The 24,899-nt window shown below is 31.3% G+C and overlaps 1 protein-coding gene across 3 annotated transcripts in view; it reads right to left on the reverse strand.

Annotated features, from left to right (window-relative positions):
- LOC143059549 (uncharacterized) overlaps positions 1-24,899 on the reverse strand; it is a 66,991-nt gene that overhangs the window by 30,153 nt on the left and 11,939 nt on the right. The window lies entirely within an intron of this gene.

Raw genomic sequence — 24,899 nt, forward strand, 5'->3', positions numbered from 1 at the left:
CACTGTCAAATTCTTTTCATGACTGACATTTTAACAGTGACAAACTATGACAGATTTTTTTTGTAGTCTAATAATCAGATTTCAAAGTTATCTCCCATTTTCATAAATAATAGTTCAGATTGTCTCCCTTTCCATTCTTGGAATTCAAACAAAATTTCATATTTAAAGATGTGCTGAACAGAAAAAAATAGATTGCTAATTCTTCAATTTGCTTAATTCCTTTTTCACTCTTAGATGAATTACTTCCCTTTGCATTTTCTAATCTATTAATATCAATTCTTTTCAACACTATTAATAATTCAAGTTCTATTCAAGTTTTATTCCTAAATTTCAATAATAATGGTTTCTCAAAATCCATATAAATCAAAATTTAATCCAACTTTTGACTGACAACAGCAACTATGTGTTACATAAAGTTTTCTCTAACTGATAATTCAAATGAATGCATCATACAGATATAACTGTATAATTCTAAATAAAACATGGAGTAAAGTTGGCAAGATCTGCACATTTATAATGAACGAATCATACAAACATTTTACATGTTCTGAAGAAAATTTGATATGACATGTGAATGTAATTTTCAAAAGGAAATAATGAGGTAGAAAACAAATAGAAACTTTTTAGTTGGGGAGAAAAGAAAATAAATGAAATCTGTAACTTATATACAAATTATTGGATTTATACTCATTAAGCTAACAAGAAAACCACCAGAAACAAAAATCTTATGTTGAAAAGCTGGTCCAAAGGTCTTTATTCCAAACTGTACATGCATGCAAAATGAAATAGATTTGGGAAGCCAAGACACAAACTTATGAGAGAGTGCTGAAACGCAAAGATTTTCATTTTTCAAAGTTATATAGGGGCATAACTCTAGAATTTCAAGTGACTCACTGCCAAAACTCAAAATTTGTCTGCAAATTTTAGCTTTTAACTTAATGTATGAGTTTATTTATTTGGATGTCAAAAACTTCAGGTGGAATTTGATAACAAAAAATGGAAGGACTGTGAGTGAGTGAGTGAGTGAGAGGGTCAATGGTAACACTTAATACATTATATGTTTTATGACAATTAAGATTTTCATATTTTTATATTTATGTGATTTATTCTATTAATCAAATCATTTAGGTTATTGCCTTAGCTAAATTACAAATTTTGGATTGCAAATGCAAACTTTTCAAATGAAGATTATTAACAGGCAGTTTGCCAAAATTTAAATTTTCATGTTTTTCATTGATCTACAACATAAGCTGGAATTATAATATATTATCAACCAACCAAGTTTTACAAAACATGAAACAAATCCTATTTAAAACATGCTTTAAAACTTTATATTTTCCTCCCAAAATTTAATCCCACAAAATAAAATACACAATCATCATAAAGCTAATCAATGCTGTATAATCTTTATAAATCAGCCTTACATAATGAAAAGCACTTGTAACAGTGTACAAAGATGCCTTCATCTTGAAGTAGTTTACATGGGTTAATTAAGTGAAGTAAAACTATTGTAATTGAGTTATCTCCCCTCCTTCATAATTCTCTTTGATCATGTTACTGACCAAACTAATGATCCAATTAGACAATTTCTTTTAAAGAAACTACCTTCCAATTAGGAACACCAAGTAGAAACAACTTGTTTTTTTACTTGCATTTAAGGAATTTTAAATAGTATATGTACTTTGGTACTGTGAGATCAAAAGCAGCCCCTTGTAAAAAAGAAGAAAAACACTAAAAACTGATTGAGAACAAAATATTAGGACAACAACAAAATGACCATCCCCCCTCCCTAATTTTCATACATTATGATTAGGTGTTTAGGTCTTTAGAATAAAAGCGGCTACACATGTGTATTATTAACAGTGTGCAGATTTGTCTAAGTCTCATTAATCTATAAAGACTATCCAAATTAGTTGTCTTATAAAATCAAAATTATGACTCACTTTTAGAAATCACAACAATATAAATGTAAAGTGTCAAATATAAGACTCCAAGCATAGTAGTTTAATCAAAATTATATAGATGCATTCGTTTCTAACTGTTACAGTAATAAAATACAGTGAATGTGAATTCTAAATGCAAAAATTTAAGGGTTAAAGTAATTGCTTCAAAAAGTTAAACAAATTTAAAAATAAGATTTTAAAATATAATATGCAATTAATTTATATCCTAAAACTGACAGAGTTATCTCCCTTATTCCAAAGATTCTTATGATACTTTATGATAGCCTTTAAATTGGCTAAATAGCTGATCACGAAACTGTAGACAGTTACCATACAAACCCCAGTATCTTGTTTAATCCCCCTCCCAGAAAACCATCAATGTTCAGAGTCAAATTTTAAGTCAGTCAAGCTATGATAAATATATTACCATAAGCAATGAGTTGTGCCATTAGCATTCTAATAAAATACTGATTTATGAGTATAATCTGTATAAAAACTGGCACAGAATCTGACTGCATAGAATTTTCTTCTTCTGATATTAATAACTTTCTTCAGGCACATACCTGCCAACTGTCACTATTTGCGGGGGATTTCCCCCATGGAGGCTCCCAAATTGAAATTTTGAAAGAGCAGTTTTGTCCACAATTTAAACAAAACAACTAATTTTACAATGACTTTAGGCTTATAAAAGTATGAAGAAGCCAAAAAACAACATTAAAATGTATTTGCAGGCCCCCTTGAAGGTTTTTTAGGACTATGACAGCCATCTTGCACGCAAAACCCCCATGGGCATTTTGAAAAGTTGGCAGGTATGCAGGCAGGAGGCATATAATATTACTGTTGTAATTTGTTTAAAATTCAAAACATGCTTCAATCTTTATCCCAATATGCATGGAAGTTAAAAATAATATATATTTCAGTTAGAACATTAGTTAAACAAAATTGATGTATATTTTTCTTTCAATTGACCATTTTCAACGAGTACACTATGCATTGGCAAGTCAATCTTCACCTGGCCTCACGGTCATAAAACTGTTGAGCATGATTTTTGTACTCAGACTCGAAAATCAACCAATCAAATTGCTGGATTATATGTTTTGAGCATGATTTTTGTGCTCCGAGCACTGAGCAAAGTTTTATGCCTTCAAGGCCTGGAATCAAATACACTCAACAGAACAAAATATTAGTTTTCCCAATTTCTAGTTTCTTTCCAAAAAATGTGCTTAACTTTTGTACATTTCATGTGTCTAAACCTAAAAATTAATCAACAGCAGACTGTGAGACAGTGAAATTTTTACTGGTGACAATGGGTATCTCCTCCAAAAAAGTCAACAATTAAAGATTGGTAAATTTCAAATTAATAAGTATAAAAAATCAAAATAAAATAATGAATGGAACAGGGAATATGTCATCAACCCGACCAAAGGGCAACTGATTATCAGCTTCAATTAAACACTAAACAGATACATGTAGAGAGTCATGATCATTAGATTAATGGTTCAATTAAACACATGTTCAGATATATATGTAAAAAGTCAAATAATTTAGTTTCAATGAAACACTTATTTTAAACACATATTGAGACGAATGAAGGTACATCTAGAGAGTTTTAGATTTCTGGTTCAATGAAGAACTAAACACATATTGAAATACAATTAAACACCTGTTAAGATACATGTAAAGAGACATGATCATTAGATTTCTGATTCAATGAAGAACTAAACACATATTGAAATACAATTAAACACCTGTTAAGATACATGTAAAGAGTCATGATCATTAGATTTCTGATTCAATGAAGAACTAAACACATGGTGAAATACAATTAAACACCTGTTAAGATACATGTAAAGAGTCTTGATCATTAGATTTCTGGTTCAATAAAGAACTAAACACATGTTGAAATACAATTTAACACCTGTTAAGATACATGTAAAGAGTCATGATCATTAGATTTCTGGTTCAATGAAGAACTAAACACATATTGAAATACAATTAAACACCTGTAAAGATACACGTAAAGAGTCTTGATAATTAGATTTCTGGTTCAATGAAGAACTAGACACATGTTGAAATACAATTAAACATCTGTTAAGATACATGTAACGAGTCTTGATCATTAGATTTCTGGTTCAATGAAGAACTAAACACATATTGAAATACAATTAAACACCTGTAAAGAGTCATGATCATTAGATTTCTGGTTCAATGAAGAACTAGACACATGTTGAAATACAATTAAACATCTGTTAAGATACATGTAACGAGTCTTGATCATTAGATTTCTGGTTCAATGAAGAACTAAACACATATTGAAATACAATTAAACACCTGTAAAGAGTCATGATCATTAGATTTCTGGTTCAATAAAGAACTAAACACATGTTGAAATACAATTAAACACCTGTTAAGATACATGTAAAAAGTCTTGATCATTAGATTTCTGGTTCAATAAAGAACTAAACACATATTGAAATACAATTAAACACCTGTAAAGAGTCTTGATCATTAGATTTCTGGTTCAATGAAGAACTAAACACATATTGAAATACAATTAAACACCTGTTCAGATACATGTAAAAAGTCATGATCATTAGATTTCTGGTTCAATGAAGAACTAAACACATATTGAAATACAATTAAACACCTGTTAAGGTACATGTAAAGAGTCATGATAATTAGATTTCTGGTTCAATAAAGAACTAAACACATGTTGAAATACAATTAAACACCTGTTAAGATACATGTAAAAAGTCTTGATCATTAGATTTCTGGTTCAATAAAGAACTAAACACATATTGAAATACAATTAAACACATGTAAAGAGTCATGATCATTAAATTTCTGGTTCAATGAAGAACTAAACACATGTTGAAATACAATTAAACACCTGTTAAGATACATGTAAAGAGTCTTGATAATTAGATTTCTGGTTCAATGAAGAACTAAACACATATTGAAATACAATTAAACACCTGTTAAGATACATGTAAAGAGTCTTGATAATTAGATTTCTGGTTCAATGAAGAACTAAACACATATTGAAATACAATTAAACACCTGTTAAGATACATGTAAAGAGTCATGATCATTAGATTTCTGGTTCAATGAAGAACTAAACACATTTTGAAATACAATTAAACACCTGTAAAGATACATGTAAAGAGTCTTGATAATTAGATTTCTGGTTCAATGAAGAACTAAACACATATTGAAATACAATTAAACACCTGTAAAGATACATGTAAAGAGTCATGATCATTAGATTTCTGGTTCAATAAAGAACTAAACACATATTGAAATACAATTAAACACCTGTAAAGATACATGTAAAGAGTCGATATCATGATCATTAGATTTCTGATTCAATAAAGAACTAAACACATATTGAAATACAATTAAACACCTGTTAAGATACATGTAAAGAGTCATGATCATTAGATTTCTGGTTCAATAAAGAACTAAACACATGGTAAAATACAATTAAACACCTGTTAAGATACATGTAAAGAGTCATGATCATTAGATTTCTGGTTCAATGAAGAACTAAACACATGTTGAAATACAATTAAACACCTGTTAAGATACATGTAAAAAGTCATGATCATTAGATTTCTGGTTCAATGAAGAACTAAACACATATTGAAATACAATTAAACACCTGTTAAGATACATGTAAAGAGTCTTGATAATTAGATTTCTGGTTCAATAAAGAACTAAACACATATTGAAATACAATTAAACACCTGTTAAGATACACGTAAAGAGTCTTGATCATTAGATTTCTGGTTCAATGAAGAACTAAACACATGTTGAAATACAATTAAACATCTGTTAAGATACATGTAAAGAGTCATGATCATTAGATTTCTGGTTCAATGAAGAACTAAACACATGTTGAAATACAATTAAACATCTGTTAAGATACATGTAAAGAGTCATGATCATTAGATTTCTGGTTCAATGAAGAACTAAACACATGTTGAAATACAATTTAACACCTGTTAAGATACATGTAGAGTCTTGATCATTAGATTTCTGGTTCAATGAAGAACTAAACACATGTTGAAATACAATTAAACATCTGTTAAGATACATGTAAAGAGTCATGATCATTAGATTTCTGGTTCAATGAAGAACTAAACACATGTTGAAATACAATTAAACATCTGTTAAGATACATGTAGAGTCTTGATCATTAGATTTCTGGTTCAATAAAGAACTAAACACATGGTGAAATACAATTTAACACCTGTTAAGATACATGTAAAGAGTCATGATCATTAGATTTCTGGTTCAATAAAGAACTAAACACATGTTGAAATACAATTTAACACCTGTTAAGATACATGTAAAGAGTCTTGATAATTAGATTTCTGGTTCAATAAAGAACTAAACAGATGGTGAAATACAATTTAACACCTGTTCAGATACATGTAAAGAGTCATGATCATTAGATTTCTGGTTCAATGAAGAACTAAACACATGTTGAAATACAATTTAACACCTGTTCAGATACATGTAAAGAGTCATGATCATTAGATTTCTGGTTCAATGAAGAACTAAGCACATATTGAAATACAATTTAACACCTGTTAAGATACATGTAACGAGTCTTGATCATTAGATTTCTGGTTCAATGAAGAACTAAACACATGTTGAAATACAATTAAACATCTGTTAAGATACATGTAAAGAGTCATGATCATTAGATTTCTGGTTCAATGAAGAACTAAACACATGTTGAAATACAATTAAACATCTGTTAAGATACATGTAGAGTCTTGATCATTAGATTTCTGGTTCAATAAAGAACTAAACACATGGTGAAATACAATTTAACACCTGTTAAGATACATGTAAAGAGTCATGATCATTAGATTTCTGGTTCAATGAAGAACTAAACACATATTGAAATACAATTAAACACCTGTTAAGATACATGTAAAGAGACATGATCATTAGATTTCTGGTTCAATGAAGAACTAAACACATGTTGAAATACAATTAAACATCTGTTAAGATACATGTAAAGAGTCTTGATCATTAGATTTCTGGTTCAATGAAGAACTAAACACATGTTGAAATACAATTAAACATCTGTTAAGATACATGTAGAGTCTTGATCATTAGATTTCTGGTTCAATAAAGAACTAAACACATGGTGAAATACAATTTAACACCTGTTAAGATACATGTAAAGAGTCATGATCATTAGATTTCTGGTTCAATAAAGAACTAAACACATGTTGAAATACAATTAAACACCTGTTAAGATACATGTAGAGTCTTGATAATTAGATTTCTGGTTCAATGAAGAACTAAACACATGGTGAAATACAATTTAACACCTGTTAAGATACATGTAGAAACATCGAGAAAGTTTTAGATTTCGGATTCAATGAAGAACTAAACATAGGTTGAAAAACAATTAAACACCTGTTAAGATATATGTAAAGAGTCTTGATAATTAGATTTCTGGTTCATTACTGAAACACTATTCACCTGTTAAGGTACATGTAGTGTCAGTCTATTTTTGTTATGAATAAATGATAATTAATATATAAGATGCTTTAATGAAAATAACAGATATGGGAACATTTCAAAAGTTCTGGAAGGAATCACTTTGCAATTGAGTTTCTAGAAGTTGTATGAAATTAGTTTCATATCTATCAATAAAAAAATTGGTACTCTTTATACAAGTAATAAAGTCTATATTTGTATTCTAAGTATTTCTTCACTAGTTTTTCATTTCTCATTTCAAATTCCAGATAGATATTTACTTTGCAGAGCACAATTTAGCCTAATATATCTCGTCTAAACATCAACCCAACAATGTTAGATCTGTAAATTTTCTTTTGCAAATTTTTTGTTCTTCCCTCGCCGGGATTCGAACCCATGCTACTGAGATATCGTGACACCAAATCGCCTGCACTGTAGTCGTCCGGCTAGACCACACGACCACCTGGGCTTCACAAAAAATGAAGCTTTCGGTGGCCATGTGTATATATATATATTTTAGGCTAGATTGATTTTTATAGTTAAGTCTTAAAAAATTTAAGCTAATAAATGTTCTGTATTTAATTTAATGTTCGTTGTGAGGGTGATGCACACTTGTCTTAGTCCCATGTTTATGGCTAAATGTATGAAGTACATCTCTCTTTGAAAATATTCAAAACAACCAAGAGTTATACTTGCATTACTTCTTCTTTTGACCTTATAGGTTGCACTTTGTAAATACAGCTGTTTCTGACAACACGCCTCTTTTGGGGAGAAATAGAATATTCATAGAAAATTAATTTTGTTTACATACTGGTTCCCAGTTATGCTCTCTGTGTTCCATATCGCAGAGACAGAACTGGGGAATGTTACCAGTAAATAAACACGTGCTTATTGTTTACATTGAAATCTGTGGTAACCTTTCATTCGAGGTAGGGGTAGTTAAGAAAATAAGTGTAAGTTTCAACTCTGAGAAGTTCGGGGCATATAAACGTTGAAAATATGCCGCACAGCCCTATATTTTGACCTTTGAAAAAAATTGTGGTGCAAATGAACTTTCAATTCTAGGATAAGATTTTTTTCAAAACTTCATAGTAAAAGTGGTACAGTTTTAGCCGTAAAAGGAGTTCCTATGGGAAATTGCATTGTCAATATTTACAGAAATGCAACCTATATAGGGTGAAAAAGGGGAACATTCAGAATTTAACCAAATTTGCTTTATTTCACAGATTTTAAAGAAATTAACTCAAATATGAAGTTTTATAAATATTTAATGAAGATTGATAGAATCCTGGGCCTTAGATATGATGACTCAGCATAAATTCACAGATTACAGTATGCATAGTTTACTTAAAGTCCTGGATACAAAATTAATTCATAACATTTGCATATTTGTAAGTTAAATTGTTAAAAAGTGCTTATATTTACTCTTCGCAGTCATTGAAACTCATAGATCCTTCCTGAATATTATTTATGGAGTATTTGTGTCCTTTCGATAACCCAAAATTAAGCCGCAACACCTAATTCTTCTTTTTTGTCACCACGGCATAACAAATACAAGCTAGAAAAACAAAAATATCTCAAGAAAACTTACAATAGTGTGTTCTATCCTGAATATGTACTAAATATTTCAAATTGCTAGAAACAGCAGAATGATTTAGGAAATTTGAGGCCCCAGGGGCAAAAAACATAGAAAATTGCCTACCCCCTGGGTCATAAAACAAATAATTTAACTTGTAAATGGTATGATTTTCTGATTTTAATGTTCTTGATATAGAAACAATAACTATGTTTGGAAGTTATGCAAAAATCAGATGTTAGCAGTCATCTCTACAACATTTTAAGTGAATTTATATCTCAGACTGGTATCTGCATACATACAACTATTGCAAATATGGCTTTGTTTGAACACTTCTAGTATATATAGTAGCTAAATTGTGTCAGATATATGGTTACAGATGATACTGTTGTGACAAGAATTCTAAATTGACCATTTGAGGCAGAAAATGTGTTCTTTAATTGACAAATAGGTATACAGTAAGATGTGGACTGGAGACAGAGGCTGGATTGGATACTTTATATAATCTTGAATGTTGTGACGATTGACTGCTAAACATTACATTTATAATATTCTGATATGCTTTCAATATGTTATCAAAACAGTTTTAATCAGGTTCTAGGCATTTTTTATCAGAAAATATGTAAAAAGGGTAAGCTGGCAATAATTAAAGTCTTATTTTCAAATTCTTTAAAAAAATTGCAACAGGGGAGGGGGTATAAAATGTATAGTAAAGAAAAACTTAGAGTATACACAGTGATTTCTTTAAGACTATAATTCTGATAAATGAGTCATAATGTGAGAAAAACTGATTTTAGAGAGTTTTCTATTTGAATAAATGTCTGTATAGGTTGCACTTTGTAAATACAGCTGTTTCTGACAACACGCCTCTTTTGGGGAGAAATAGAATATTCATAGAAAATTAATTTTGTTTACATACTGGTTCCCAGTTATGCTCTCTGTGTTCCATATCGCAGAGACAGAACTGGGGAATGTTACCAGTAAATAAACACGTGCTTATTGTTTACATTGAAATCTGTGGTAACCTTTCATTCGAGGTAGGGGTAGTTAAGAAAATAAGTGTAAGTTTCAACTCTGAGAAGTTCGGGGCATATAAACGTTGAAAATATGCCGCACAGCCCTATATTTTGACCTTTGAAAAAAATTGTGGTGCAAATGAACTTTCAATTCTAGGATAAGATTTTTTTCAAAACTTCATAGTAAAAGTGGTACAGTTTTAGCCGTAAAAGGAGTTCCTATGGGAAATTGCATTGTCAATATTTACAGAAATGCAACCTATATAGGGTGAAAAAGGGGAACATTCAGAATTTAACCAAATTTGCTTTATTTCACAGATTTTAAAGAAATTAACTCAAATATGAAGTTTTATAAATATTTAATGAAGATTGATAGAATCCTGGGCCTTAGATATGATGACTCAGCATAAATTCACAGATTACAGTATGCATAGTTTACTTAAAGTCCTGGATACAAAATTAATTCATAACATTTGCATATTTGTAAGTTAAATTGTTAAAAAGTGCTTATATTTACTCTTCGCAGTCATTGAAACTCATAGATCCTTCCTGAATATTATTTATGGAGTATTTGTGTCCTTTCGATAACCCAAAATTAAGCCGCAACACCTAATTCTTCTTTTTTGTCACCACGGCATAACAAATACAAGCTAGAAAAACAAAAATATCTCAAGAAAACTTACAATAGTGTGTTCTATCCTGAATATGTACTAAATATTTCAAATTGCTAGAAACAGCAGAATGATTTAGGAAATTTGAGGCCCCAGGGGCAAAAAACATAGAAAATTGCCTACCCCCTGGGTCATAAAACAAATAATTTAACTTGTAAATGGTATGATTTTCTGATTTTAATGTTCTTGATATAGAAACAATAACTATGTTTGGAAGTTATGCAAAAATCAGATGTTAGCAGTCATCTCTACAACATTTTAAGTGAATTTATATCTCAGACTGGTATCTGCATACATACAACTATTGCAAATATGGCTTTGTTTGAACACTTCTAGTATATATAGTAGCTAAATTGTGTCAGATATATGGTTACAGATGATACTGTTGTGACAAGAATTCTAAATTGACCATTTGAGGCAGAAAATGTGTTCTTTAATTGACAAATAGGTATACAGTAAGATGTGGACTGGAGACAGAGGCTGGATTGGATACTTTATATAATCTTGAATGTTGTGACGATTGACTGCTAAACATTACATTTATAATATTCTGATATGCTTTCAATATGTTATCAAAACAGTTTTAATCAGGTTCTAGGCATTTTTTATCAGAAAATATGTAAAAAGGGTAAGCTGGCAATAATTAAAGTCTTATTTTCAAATTCTAAAAAAATTGCAACAGGGGAGGGGGTATAAAATGTATAGTAAAGAAAAACTTAGAGTATACACAGTGATTTCTTTAAGACTATAATTCTGATAAATGAGTCATAATGTGAGAAAAACTGATTTTAGAGAGTTTTCTATTTGAATAAATGTCTGTATAGGTTGCACTTTGTAAATACAGCTGTTTCTGACAACACGCCTCTTTTGGGGAGAAATAGAATATTCATAGAAAATTAATTTTGTTTACATACTGGTTCCCAGTTATGCTCTCTGTGTTCCATATCGCAGAGACAGAACTGGGGAATGTTACCAGTAAATAAACACGTGCTTATTGTTTACATTGAAATCTGTGGTAACCTTTCATTCGAGGTAGGGGTAGTTAAGAAAATAAGTGTAAGTTTCAACTCTGAGAAGTTCGGGGCATATAAACGTTGAAAATATGCCGCACAGCCCTATATTTTGACCTTTGAAAAAAATTGTGGTGCAAATGAACTTTCAATTCTAGGATAAGATTTTTTTCAAAACTTCATAGTAAAAGTGGTACAGTTTTAGCCGTAAAAGGAGTTCCTATGGGAAATTGCATTGTCAATATTTACAGAAATGCAACCTATATAGGGTGAAAAAGGGGAACATTCAGAATTTAACCAAATTTGCTTTATTTCACAGATTTTAAAGAAATTAACTCAAATATGAAGTTTTATAAATATTTAATGAAGATTGATAGAATCCTGGGCCTTAGATATGATGACTCAGCATAAATTCACAGATTACAGTATGCATAGTTTACTTAAAGTCCTGGATACAAAATTAATTCATAACATTTGCATATTTGTAAGTTAAATTGTTAAAAAGTGCTTATATTTACTCTTCGCAGTCATTGAAACTCATAGATCCTTCCTGAATATTATTTATGGAGTATTTGTGTCCTTTCGATAACCCAAAATTAAGCCGCAACACCTAATTCTTCTTTTTTGTCACCACGGCATAACAAATACAAGCTAGAAAAACAAAAATATCTCAAGAAAACTTACAATAGTGTGTTCTATCCTGAATATGTACTAAATATTTCAAATTGCTAGAAACAGCAGAATGATTTAGGAAATTTGAGGCCCCAGGGGCAAAAAACATAGAAAATTGCCTACCCCCTGGGTCATAAAACAAATAATTTAACTTGTAAATGGTATGATTTTCTGATTTTAATGTTCTTGATATAGAAACAATAACTATGTTTGGAAGTTATGCAAAAATCAGATGTTAGCAGTCATCTCTACAACATTTTAAGTGAATTTATATCTCAGACTGGTATCTGCATACATACAACTATTGCAAATATGGCTTTGTTTGAACACTTCTAGTATATATAGTAGCTAAATTGTGTCAGATATATGGTTACAGATGATACTGTTGTGACAAGAATTCTAAATTGACCATTTGAGGCAGAAAATGTGTTCTTTAATTGACAAATAGGTATACAGTAAGATGTGGACTGGAGACAGAGGCTGGATTGGATACTTTATATAATCTTGAATGTTGTGACGATTGACTGCTAAACATTACATTTATAATATTCTGATATGCTTTCAATATGTTATCAAAACAGTTTTAATCAGGTTCTAGGCATTTTTTATCAGAAAATATGTAAAAAGGGTAAGCTGGCAATAATTAAAGTCTTATTTTCAAATTCTTTAAAAAAATTGCAACAGGGGAGGGGGTATAAAATGTATAGTAAAGAAAAACTTAGAGTATACACAGTGATTTCTTTAAGACTATAATTCTGATAAATGAGTCATAATGTGAGAAAAACTGATTTTAGAGAGTTTTCTATTTGAATAAATGTCTGTATATAGGGTGAAAAAGGGGAACATTCAGAATTTAACCAAATTTGCTTTATTTCACAGATTTTAAAGAAATTAACTCAAATATGAAGTTTTATAAATATTTAATGAAGATTGATAGAATCCTGGGCCTTAGATATGATGACTCAGCATAAATTCACAGATTACAGTATGCATAGTTTACTTAAAGTCCTGGATACAAAATTAATTCATAACATTTGCATATTTGTAAGTTAAATTGTTAAAAAGTGCTTATATTTACTCTTCGCAGTCATTGAAACTCATAGATCCTTCCTGAATATTATTTATGGAGTATTTGTGTCCTTTCGATAACCCAAAATTAAGCCGCAACACCTAATTCTTCTTTTTTGTCACCACGGCATAACAAATACAAGCTAGAAAAACAAAAATATCTCAAGAAAACTTACAATAGTGTGTTCTATCCTGAATATGTACTAAATATTTCAAATTGCTAGAAACAGCAGAATGATTTAGGAAATTTGAGGCCCCAGGGGCAAAAAACATAGAAAATTGCCTACCCCCTGGGTCATAAAACAAATAATTTAACTTGTAAATGGTATGATTTTCTGATTTTAATGTTCTTGATATAGAAACAATAACTATGTTTGGAAGTTATGCAAAAATCAGATGTTAGCAGTCATCTCTACAACATTTTAAGTGAATTTATATCTCAGACTGGTATCTGCATACATACAACTATTGCAAATATGGCTTTGTTTGAACACTTCTAGTATATATAGTAGCTAAATTGTGTCAGATATATGGTTACAGATGATACTGTTGTGACAAGAATTCTAAATTGACCATTTGAGGCAGAAAATGTGTTCTTTAATTGACAAATAGGTATACAGTAAGATGTGGACTGGAGACAGAGGCTGGATTGGATACTTTATATAATCTTGAATGTTGTGACGATTGACTGCTAAACATTACATTTATAATATTCTGATATGCTTTCAATATGTTATCAAAACAGTTTTAATCAGGTTCTAGGCATTTTTTATCAGAAAATATGTAAAAAGGGTAAGCTGGCAATAATTAAAGTCTTATTTTCAAATTCTTTAAAAAAATTGCAACAGGGGAGGGGGTATAAAATGTATAGTAAAGAAAAACTTAGAGTATACACAGTGATTTCTTTAAGACTATAATTCTGATAAATGAGTCATAATGTGAGAAAAACTGATTTTAGAGAGTTTTCTATTTGAATAAATGTCTGTATAGGTTGCACTTTGTAAATACAGCTGTTTCTGACAACACGCCTCTTTTGGGGAGAAATAGAATATTCATAGAAAATTAATTTTGTTTACATACTGGTTCCCAGTTATGCTCTCTGTGTTCCATATCGCAGAGACAGAACTGGGGAATGTTACCAGTAAATAAACACGTGCTTATTGTTTACATTGAAATCTGTGGTAACCTTTCATTCGAGGTAGGGGTAGTTAAGAAAATAAGTGTAAGTTTCAACTCTGAGAAGTTCGGGGCATATAAACGTTGAAAATATGCCGCACAGCCCTATATTTTGACCTTTGAAAAAAATTGTGGTGCAAATGAACTTTCAATTCTAGGATAAGATTTTTTTCAAAACTTCATAGTAAAAGTGGTACAGTTTTAGCCGTAAAAGGAGTTCCTATGGGAAATTGCATTGTCAATATTTACAGAAATGCAACCTATAGTTTTGGTTTACCTTTTAGTAATGCCTAGACATAGTATAATAAACTTTGAGATTATCCCCCAAGACAGATGTTTTCTATAATAAATCACATGGGGTTTTTATATCAAATCTTGATAAATTACATGTTCAGTTTTGTAAATTTAATTAGATTTGTATTTGTGATATAATTGAAATTCCAGATTATTTTATACTCCATGGGAGACAACTCATGTAATCTTCAATTTTGATTTTTTTGTTATGACATAAGGGAGATAACTCATGTCTACTTTTATTGAAGAATGGCACTTAAATTATTTTATTTCTTATTCAGGATTTGAAAAGATGAGACAGTTTGCTAAAAGTATCTTTCTTCATTAAGTCAGACACAACCAAACTTTTTTTTTAATTTGTCTAGAAACCTATAAAGTAATTCTTGGCAGCTTGTCTGTACGTCAATGGTACTTCACTTTAGAGTACTTCAAATAAATACTGTTTCCATTTCTTGTGGAATTTTAGAAATGATAATTCAATTCTTGTATTCAGTTTAAAACATTTATTTTTTCCATTACTCATGCATTGTACATGATTAATTCTTCTGACTAAACATATTTAAAACATTTCAACCATTCAGAATCAGATGATCTCACAGTTTTAGATGAAAAGAGAAAACTTGAAGAAGTTTTGAAGAAATTATTTCTTCATAAATTAATGGCAATTCCTCCTTACCTTTTTGTATAAAACTGACAATGTTTAAATGTTCCTATGGAGAATCTCACAAAAGGAATATGAAGAGTCCATATTGTCATTTGTTTATGATATGAGCTGCGTCGGATAGAAATCGACCTTATGCAAATGAAAATCAATACAATGTATATGTTAACTTTGATGTCGGGTTGACAATTGACTAAATCTGTATGAAAGTCTGTGACTATTTGAAAATTTAGTTTTTATATGAACCCTACAAAATAAGCTAAAGTTCATCTTTTATTTCACATTTAAATGTTCGAAATTCCACCAAAGGCTTTATACATGTACATGCGCACGTGAACTTACATAAGGTCGATTTCTATCCGACGCAGCTCATATGTTGCTATTATATTGGTCAAATAAAACAACAAATAAAAGGAAACTGGTAAATCTATATCAAATAGATAAATAAAGACAAAGATACAAAAATTGAATTATCATAAACAAACTGCAATTTACTACCAAAATATGCATTGATTGCAATAACCTGGTCACGCCTCTTTGTTTTGTATTTTATTTTCCCAATCTGACAGCATGAAATATTCTTTTAGGCCATTATGATTTCTTTTTCAGTGTTTTGAATAACCTATCTGCACAGGACAGGATCATAGCTAAATAAAAATGCATGAGTTACATTGGAATCTCATTGTGATTTATCATTACTTAATCTGCCAAAATTATCATGGATTGTGCCAACTAAACAGCAGTACAGAGAATTATTATACTATAAACTTAGGTCAGGCTAAGACAACTCTGTCAGGACAACAGCAGTACAGGAAATTATTATACTATAAACTTAGGTCAGGCTAAGACAAAATCTGTCAGGACAACAGCACCACAAAACAAGCCCATAAAAAAGAATATGTTTGTTTGCCCTAACCCTACCTACCCTGAAACAGCTGCATATTCTAAATCTGTTATGGTCTTGATGTGAAATTAGCAGAAAACTACTTAATACTTCAGGAATTTGTTAAGGTCATACCAAAGTTATTCTGATAACAAAATATTATCAGTTTATAATGATTCTGGGGTTTCATATCGACTTTGTGAGCAAAATTTTCCTGAACGTGAGCAAAATTTTCCTCAACAACTAAATCAATAATTCATAGACCAAAGTTGAAAAAAAAATCCAGTTCACCAAAAATAAAGGAATCACTATTGAAGTCTTAAAACATTTATTATTCCCTCTGTTTGTACCTGATATGTAAGAAATGTTCTACACAAACCATTAGATAATAATTATGGACCTAAGATCCCCTCCAATAAAAAAAACCACCACCACCCTCTTAATTATCTGTAGGATACATATGAAACAAGAATATGTGTCTATACTATATCACATCAATAGCCAATGAGAGTTCCAGCAAATTTACCAATGAATGAATGATAGGGTATCAAAAACAAGGGAGTATAAAAAAAAATGAACACCACAAAATTTTGCCCATGCTGCACCTGCCTGAGGTATGATCTGCAGGGATATAGGCTGAAGAAGACATTTTTAAAACCTCAAGGAAACTCACATAACTGCCAATATTTCAAAATGCCCATAGGGGTTTTAGGAGGAAGATGGCTTTCATGTTCAACAATACCTTTAAAGGGGCCTTTAAATTAATCAGAATCAAATGTATTTCAATGATGTTTAATGTGCTTCTTCATACTTTAACAATAATATACCAAGAGTATACCAATGGTAAAATTGCTCTTTCAAAATTTCCAATCTCCCGCCAATAGTGACAGTTGGTAGGTATGCTCTCATATTTTACTGAAACAATGTTCTGTATGAACAACATTACCTAACATCCCTGCCAAATCCTCAGGATAAATTAGACATTTTTGTCAGAATTAATATCAACAACAATCACTAGCAAATGATATAGTTTATTTATGTTATTACTAATTAACAATCTGTTATAACAAGTACTTTTATGTTTTGTGCAAGGAGGGACCTTTGCCAGGATTCATATATTTACTTCAATATTTCATTTCATAAAAAGAAATTAGGTTTTAACATTTGGACAATCAAATAGTTGGTGGATGGACAGTTATAGTTTCAGGAAACCTACTGGAAGAAAGTAAATTTTGATTATCTCCCCTTTATCATATTGTACTGAAGTATTCCACAATTGTGTAAAGTTTTATTAATATTTGCCTATCTGTTTAGAAGGAATCCCACTCACATGACACACAGATAGATCATTAAATTAGCTTTTTAATGTAGAACTTTCATTGACAGAATAACAGAGGGATGACCAAGGTGATTCCTATATCGCTCAATATTAAAGTACTTAGGTTGATGGACAGAGGAATAAAATTGAGAATGGAAATGGGGAATGTGTCAAAGAGACAACAACCCGATCAAATAGAAAAACAACAGCAGAGGGTCACCAACAGGTCTTCAATGTAGCGAGAAATTCCCGCACCCGGAGGCGTCCTTCAGCTGGCCCCCAAACAAATATATACTAGTCCAGTGATAATGAACGCCATACTAATTTCCAAATTGTACACAAGAAACTAAAATTAAAATAATACAAGACTAACAAAGGCCAGAGGCTCCTGACTTGGGACAGGCGCAAAAATGCGGCGGGGTGTAAACATGTTTGTGAGATCTCAACCCTCCCCCTATACCTCTAACCAATGTAAAAAAGTAAACGCATAACAATACGCACATTAAAATTCAGTTCAAGAGAAGTCCGAGTCTGATGTCAGAAGATGTAACCAAAGAAAATAAACAAAATGACAATAATACATAAATAATAGGAAGTTGACAAATAGTTATAGTTTCAGGGAGACAGAAAGAGAGAGATATGTGAACAGGGTAATTCCTATGTGTAAAGAGGGAAAACTAGAGGCTCTAAAGAGCCTGTGTCGCTCACCTTGGTCTATGTGCATATTAAACAAAGGACACAAATGGATTCATGACAAAATTGTATTTTGGTGATGGTGATGTGTTTGAAGTTCTTACTTTACTGAATGATTTTGCTTCTTACAATTATATCTATAATGAACTTTGCCCATTAGTAACAGAGAACTATATTTGGTAAAAATTTACATATATTTACCAAATTAATGAAAATTGTTAAAAATTGACTATAAAGGGCAATAACTCCTTAAGGGGTCAATTGACCATTTAGGTCATGTTGACTTATTTGTAGATCTTACTTTGCTGAACATTATTGCTGTTTACAGTTTATCGCTATCTATAATAGTATTCAAGATAACCAAAAACGGCAAAATTTCTTTAAAAATTACCAATTGGAGGGCAGCAACCCAACAACCAGTTGTCCAATTCATCTGAAAAATTCAGGGCAGATAGATATTGACTTGATTAACAATTTAACTTCTTGTCAGATTTGCTCTAGATGCTTTGAATTCATAGTTATAAGCCAAAAACTGCATTTTACCCCTATGTTCTATTTTTAGCCATGGCGGCCATCTTGGTTGAATGGCCAGGTCATCGGACACATTTTTCAAACTAGATACCCCAAAGATGATTGTGGCCTAGTAGTTTCAGTGGAGATTTTGTAAAAGATTACTTAGATTTATGAAAAATGGTTAAAGATTGACTATAAAGGGCAATAACTCCTAAAGGGGTCAACTGACCATTTTGGTCATGTTGACTTATTTGTAGATCTTACTTTGCTGAACATTATTGCTGTTTACAATTTATCTCTATCTATAATAATATTCAAGATAATAACCAAAAACAGCAAAATTTCCTCAAAATTACCAATTCAGGGGCAGCAACCCAACAACCGATTGACCGATTCATCTGAAAATTTCAGGGCAGATAGATCTTGACCTGATAAACATTCTTATCCCATGTCAGATTTCCTCAAAATGCTTTGGTTTTTGAGTTATAAGCCAAAAACTGCATTTTACCCCTATGTTCTATTTTTAGCGGTGGCGGCCATCTTGGTTGGTTGACCAGGTCACGCCACACATTTTTTAAACTAGATACCCCAAAGATGATTGTGGCAAAGTTTGGATTAATTTGGCCCAGTAGTTTCAGAGGAGAAGATTTTTGTAAAAGATTACTTTAATTAACGAAAAATGGTTAAAAATTGACTATAAAGGGCAATAACTCCTAAACGGGTCAACTGACCATTTTGGTAATGTTGACTTATTTGTAGATCTTACTTTGCTGAACATTATTGCTGTTTACAGTTTATCTCTATCTATAATAATATTCAAAATAATAACCAAAAACAGCAAAATTTCTTCAAAATTACCAATTCAGGGGCAGCAACCCAACAACCGATTGACCGATTCATCTGAAAATTTCAGGGCAGATAGATCTTGACCTGATAAACATTTTTATCCCGTCAGATTTCCTCAAAATGCTTTGGTTTTTGAGTTATAAGCCAAAAACTGCATTTTACCCCTTTGTTCTATTTTTAGCCGTGGCGGCCATCTTGGTTGGTTGACCAGGTCACGCCACACATTTTTTAAACTAGATACCCCAAAGATGATTGTGGCCAAGTTTGGATTAATTTGGCCCAGTAGTTTCAGAGGAGAAGATTTTTGTAAAAGATTACTTTAATTAACGAAAAATGGTTAAAAATTGACTATAAAGGGCAATAACTCCTAAACGGGTCAACTGACCATTTTGGTAATGTTGACTTATTTGTAGATCTTACTTTGCTGAACATTATTGCTGTTTACAGTTTATCTCTATCTATAATAATATTCAAAATAATAACCAAAAACAGCAAAATTTCCTCAAAATTACCAATTCAGGGGCAGCAACCCAACAACCGATTGACCGATTCATCTGAAAATTTCAGGGCAGATAGATCTTGACCTGATAAACATTTTTACCCCATGTCAGATTTGCTCTAAATGCTTTGGTTTTTGAGTTATAAGCCAAAAACTGCATTTTACCCCTATGTTCTATTTTTAGCCGTGGCGGCCATCTTGGTTGGTTGACCGGGTCACGCCACACATTTTTAAAACTAGATACCCCAATGATGATTGTGGCGAAGTTTGGTTTGATTTGGCCCAGTAGTTTCAGAGGAGAAGATTTTTGTAAAAGTTAACGACGACGGACGACGGACGACAGACGCCAAGTGATGAGAAAAGCTCACTTGGCCCTTCGGGCCAGGTGAGCTAAAAAAGGGACAACAATTAACAATTCACAAAAACATTGTGCAAAAACAGAACTTTTGGTATTCCATTGCCATAAAGATTGACCATTGAATTGGGCTAATATTACTAATTAGTACAATACAATTTAGAATTAAGAGAAATGGGGAAATTATGTCAGAGACAAAAATGTGACAAAAAGAGCAGATAAATATATATGGGATACATAAAGTTAATTATACAAAATAAGACTTGATACAATTACAAATGAGACAATTCTCCACCAAAGTTAATAACTATACAGCCTTCAACAATGAGTAAAACCTAAACTGCATAGTCAGCTAAAAAAGGCCACAAAATGACAAATGTTAAATATTTAAAACAAGAAAACTAGTACCCTGATTCATGTACAAAACAAACACAATATTTATACAGCAACAAGCGACAGCTTTTGACTTTAGACAGGCACTTGCAGAGTATAGTTGGGTTTGAGCTAGTTTTTAGGTACCAAACCATTTTTTATAATTTCTCCTGGCATATGCAACTGTGACATCATATTTTTAGAGTAAATGGATCGTTCCATTTTGAATAAATACAGATGAACAGCAACCCAAGAATAAGCTCAAGTAATAAGAAGAATAAACATGTTAATTCAAATTCAAACTTTGCAAAAGAAGACATTATTTAGGGCTTAAGATTGCACGGACTTTTTTTTCCTCAAAAGATATTCCAAAGGTATTTAGGATTTTCCACAGTGTATATTTTATCAATAGCACCAATATGATATAAATCATTTTTCTATTATGTTTATTCAGATTTTTGTTGGAAGATGTTTTTTTTTTTGCAAAAATTGGGACTGGACAGTTTTCGAAAAAAAAACAAATTTCCATTATAGATTCTGATTCAATAATTAAAGCTGTACAACCAGTGGATGTATGCATGCACAATTTTTTTTGTAATAAACACCAATATTTTACTTAATTCAATTGGAATTCCTGCATTTGTCATGTTTAAGTTTTACCATAATAAAAGGACAAATTGCAGACCCCCCACCCTCTTAAATTATTAATCTCTGATTTGTTAAAAACCATAGTATCTGGATGTAAACTATATCTAATTCGTATTACTAGTACTTTTTTTTAAGAAAGATTATATAGGCTGCATTTTCAAAAAGCACTTTTAACCAGATTGCTATAAAAAAATAATAATTTGGAGTTCACTGACTGCATTATATATTTTATCTAAATTCCTCAGGGATAAACATAGTATTGAGAAATCAGACAGAGAAGGGATTGTGGCCATTATCTATTAATCTGCTACAAGATAGGATGATAGCCCCCATACAGAGACTGAGCTACTAAGAGATGAAGTTTATGAGGCTATTTATCTTATGTTACAAATTGTTATAATGTCTACCAGTAATTAGTGTGTAATTAACACATGTGTACAATATTAACATGAGATATCATTGGGTGAGGTCACGATCATTCTAAACAATAAGAGGGAGGTCAATGGAACCAAATTAACATGAGAAATCATTGGGTGAGGTCACTATCATAGCTAAAACAACAAGGAGGGAGGTCGATGGAACCACAAAATTAACTTGAAAACAATATGAGGGAGTGAGGTGGAATGACATGCATGAATAATAGCAAGTTGAGGTCACTTACTTAGTGAAGTCATTCTGGTCATAAATGTATACATAACAATGAAAGTGGCCAATCTTTTTAATTTTTTTTATTTAAAAAGGGGAAGTAATAAAATTGAGAATGGAAATGGGGAATGTGCCAAAGAGACAACAACCCGACCATAGAAAAAAACAACAGCAGAAGGTCACCAACAGGTCTTCAATGAAGCGAGAAATTCCCGCACCCGGAGGCGTCCTTCAACTGGCCCCTAAACAAATATATACTAGTTCAGTGATAATGAACGCCATACTTATTTCCAAATTGTACACAAGAAACTCAAATTAAAATAATACAAGACTAACAAAGGCCAGAGGCTCCTGACTTGGGACAGGCGCAAAAATGCGGCGGGGTTAAACATGTTTGTGAGATCTCAACCCTCCCCCTTTACCTCTAGCCAATGTAGAAAAGTAAACGCATAACAATACGAACATTAAAATTCAGTTCAAGAGAAGTCCGAGTCTAATGTCAGAAGATGTAACCAAAGAAAATAAACAAAATGACAATAATACATAAATAACAACAGACTACTAGCAGTTAACTGACATGCCAGCTCCAGACTTCAATTAAACTGACTGAAAGATTATGATTTCATCATATGAACATCAAGCACAATCCTTCCCGTTAGGGGTTTAGTATCATACCATCATAACATATATGAGAAGAACATAACCCATGTCATGCCAACAACTGGTTTTTGAATAAATGTGTTTAGTTCCGATGCAAAGACCCTATAAGTGAATCAATATTAACGCCAAAATATGCAATCTTTTATGACCTGACAACAGTATCGTAACTATATCCCTTCTTAATAAGTCTATTCAAAGGTTTTGTTAGTTTTTGAGGTGAATACTGACACCTTTGTGCTTTATAAAGAATATTTCCATAAAAAATTGGATGTGAAATACCTGAACGTATAAGAAGTCTGCATGTTGAGCTATATTTACGAATGATGTCCTTATACCGATGATAAAATTTAGTAAATGTTTTGACTAGTTTGTGATATCGAAAACCCTGGTGTAATAATTTTTCAGTGATACATAAATTTCTCTCGTTAAAATCTAAAACATTGTTACATACCTCGGGGGGGCCACTTGCTATATAATTAGTGGTAGGGATGAGCCGCTGGAATAGGTCACTTTTTCATGCTCTATGATATATGAAAAGGGTGAGAAATTCAGATGAAATATATCAATAGGTTGATATTATCACTTGCTTGATTATATCATAAGTATCTGAAACTAATCAGATGTCCGTATTTATTCTTGATGCAGTTAAACCACAGTCGTAAATGCATCAGTTATTTGTCAAACCAATTAAACTCTTTTTATTCTGATGTGGTTTTTCCACTGATGTCAGTGATAGATGCAATAAATCCAACTATTTTGACATTTGCACCTAATTATCATTCAAGGGTTTGTATACATAAAACATGATAACAATTATTTAAAGAAATTCCATTGTGACAGCATCCTTTGCAAGGGAACGGCATTGAAACTTTTTATCAGTTTTTAATTAATATTTAAACATGTTAAAATCAGTGAAGGTGTTACACTCTGGGGTGATATTACATTTATCTGACCATAGATGTAATACCATCTATGATCTCACCAAACGTCTTTTATATGTATTGTATTTTGGAATTGAAATATCTTCATAATGAAAGATGTAAAATGGGCAATAAGAAAAAAGTGTTGAAGATATGAGGAATTTATTCGAAAAGAAGGTGATTTTATTGCGACTGTTTTGCTTCTTAACAAGAAAGTGATTATGAGCGGTGAAAATATTGAAATATATCTATAGGTCTGTTTTTTGTTAATCAATATATGACAAGGTATATATTTTTGATTAACAAAATATATGAAAAGGGTGGGGTACTTGATGTCTCAGCTGCTCACCCCTACCAAAAAAAGTTTGAAGTGGCCCCCCCGAGTTACATACACATGCGAATCGTACAAGTTCATTTTCAGGCACTATTTCAGATGTTAAGAATTTACAGGTACATTATAATGTATATATAATTATAAAAAAAAAAAAAAAATACCAAACCACAAAACAACCTCTTGAGATCTTTTCAGGGCAAACTATCAGTAATATTTCCAATCGTTTGAAATGAATAAAAAATGATAAACCTATGATTTCCTTAACAGATAACCTTATCTCATGACTACAGCTGTATTTCCTGTTTCTCAACTTACTCAAAAAATTTCCTCTGATTAGTTTTTTTTAATGGGTTCATCTTACTTGTGCCAATACATGCAACATTATCATAATCACCAAATGTCTCATTTTAGATTCTTTTGTAGGGGTTAATCCAGCTAAAAAGGGGAGGGGGTTTCCAACCAAGAATAAAAAGGGGTCCAACCATTTGTCCCCATTCAAAAGCATTGATCGTGAACAAAAAGGTGGGTTTCCAACCCATCCCCCATTACCACTGTTTTTTCACCTGGTTGTAAGGTTGCTATCACATTAAAATTCGTCTTTCAATTATCATGATTAAACTTTTA

The sequence above is a fragment of the Mytilus galloprovincialis genome, chromosome 14, assembly GCF_965363235.1.
Source record: "Mytilus galloprovincialis chromosome 14, xbMytGall1.hap1.1, whole genome shotgun sequence".
Classification (NCBI taxonomy): domain Eukaryota; kingdom Metazoa; phylum Mollusca; class Bivalvia; order Mytilida; family Mytilidae; genus Mytilus; species Mytilus galloprovincialis.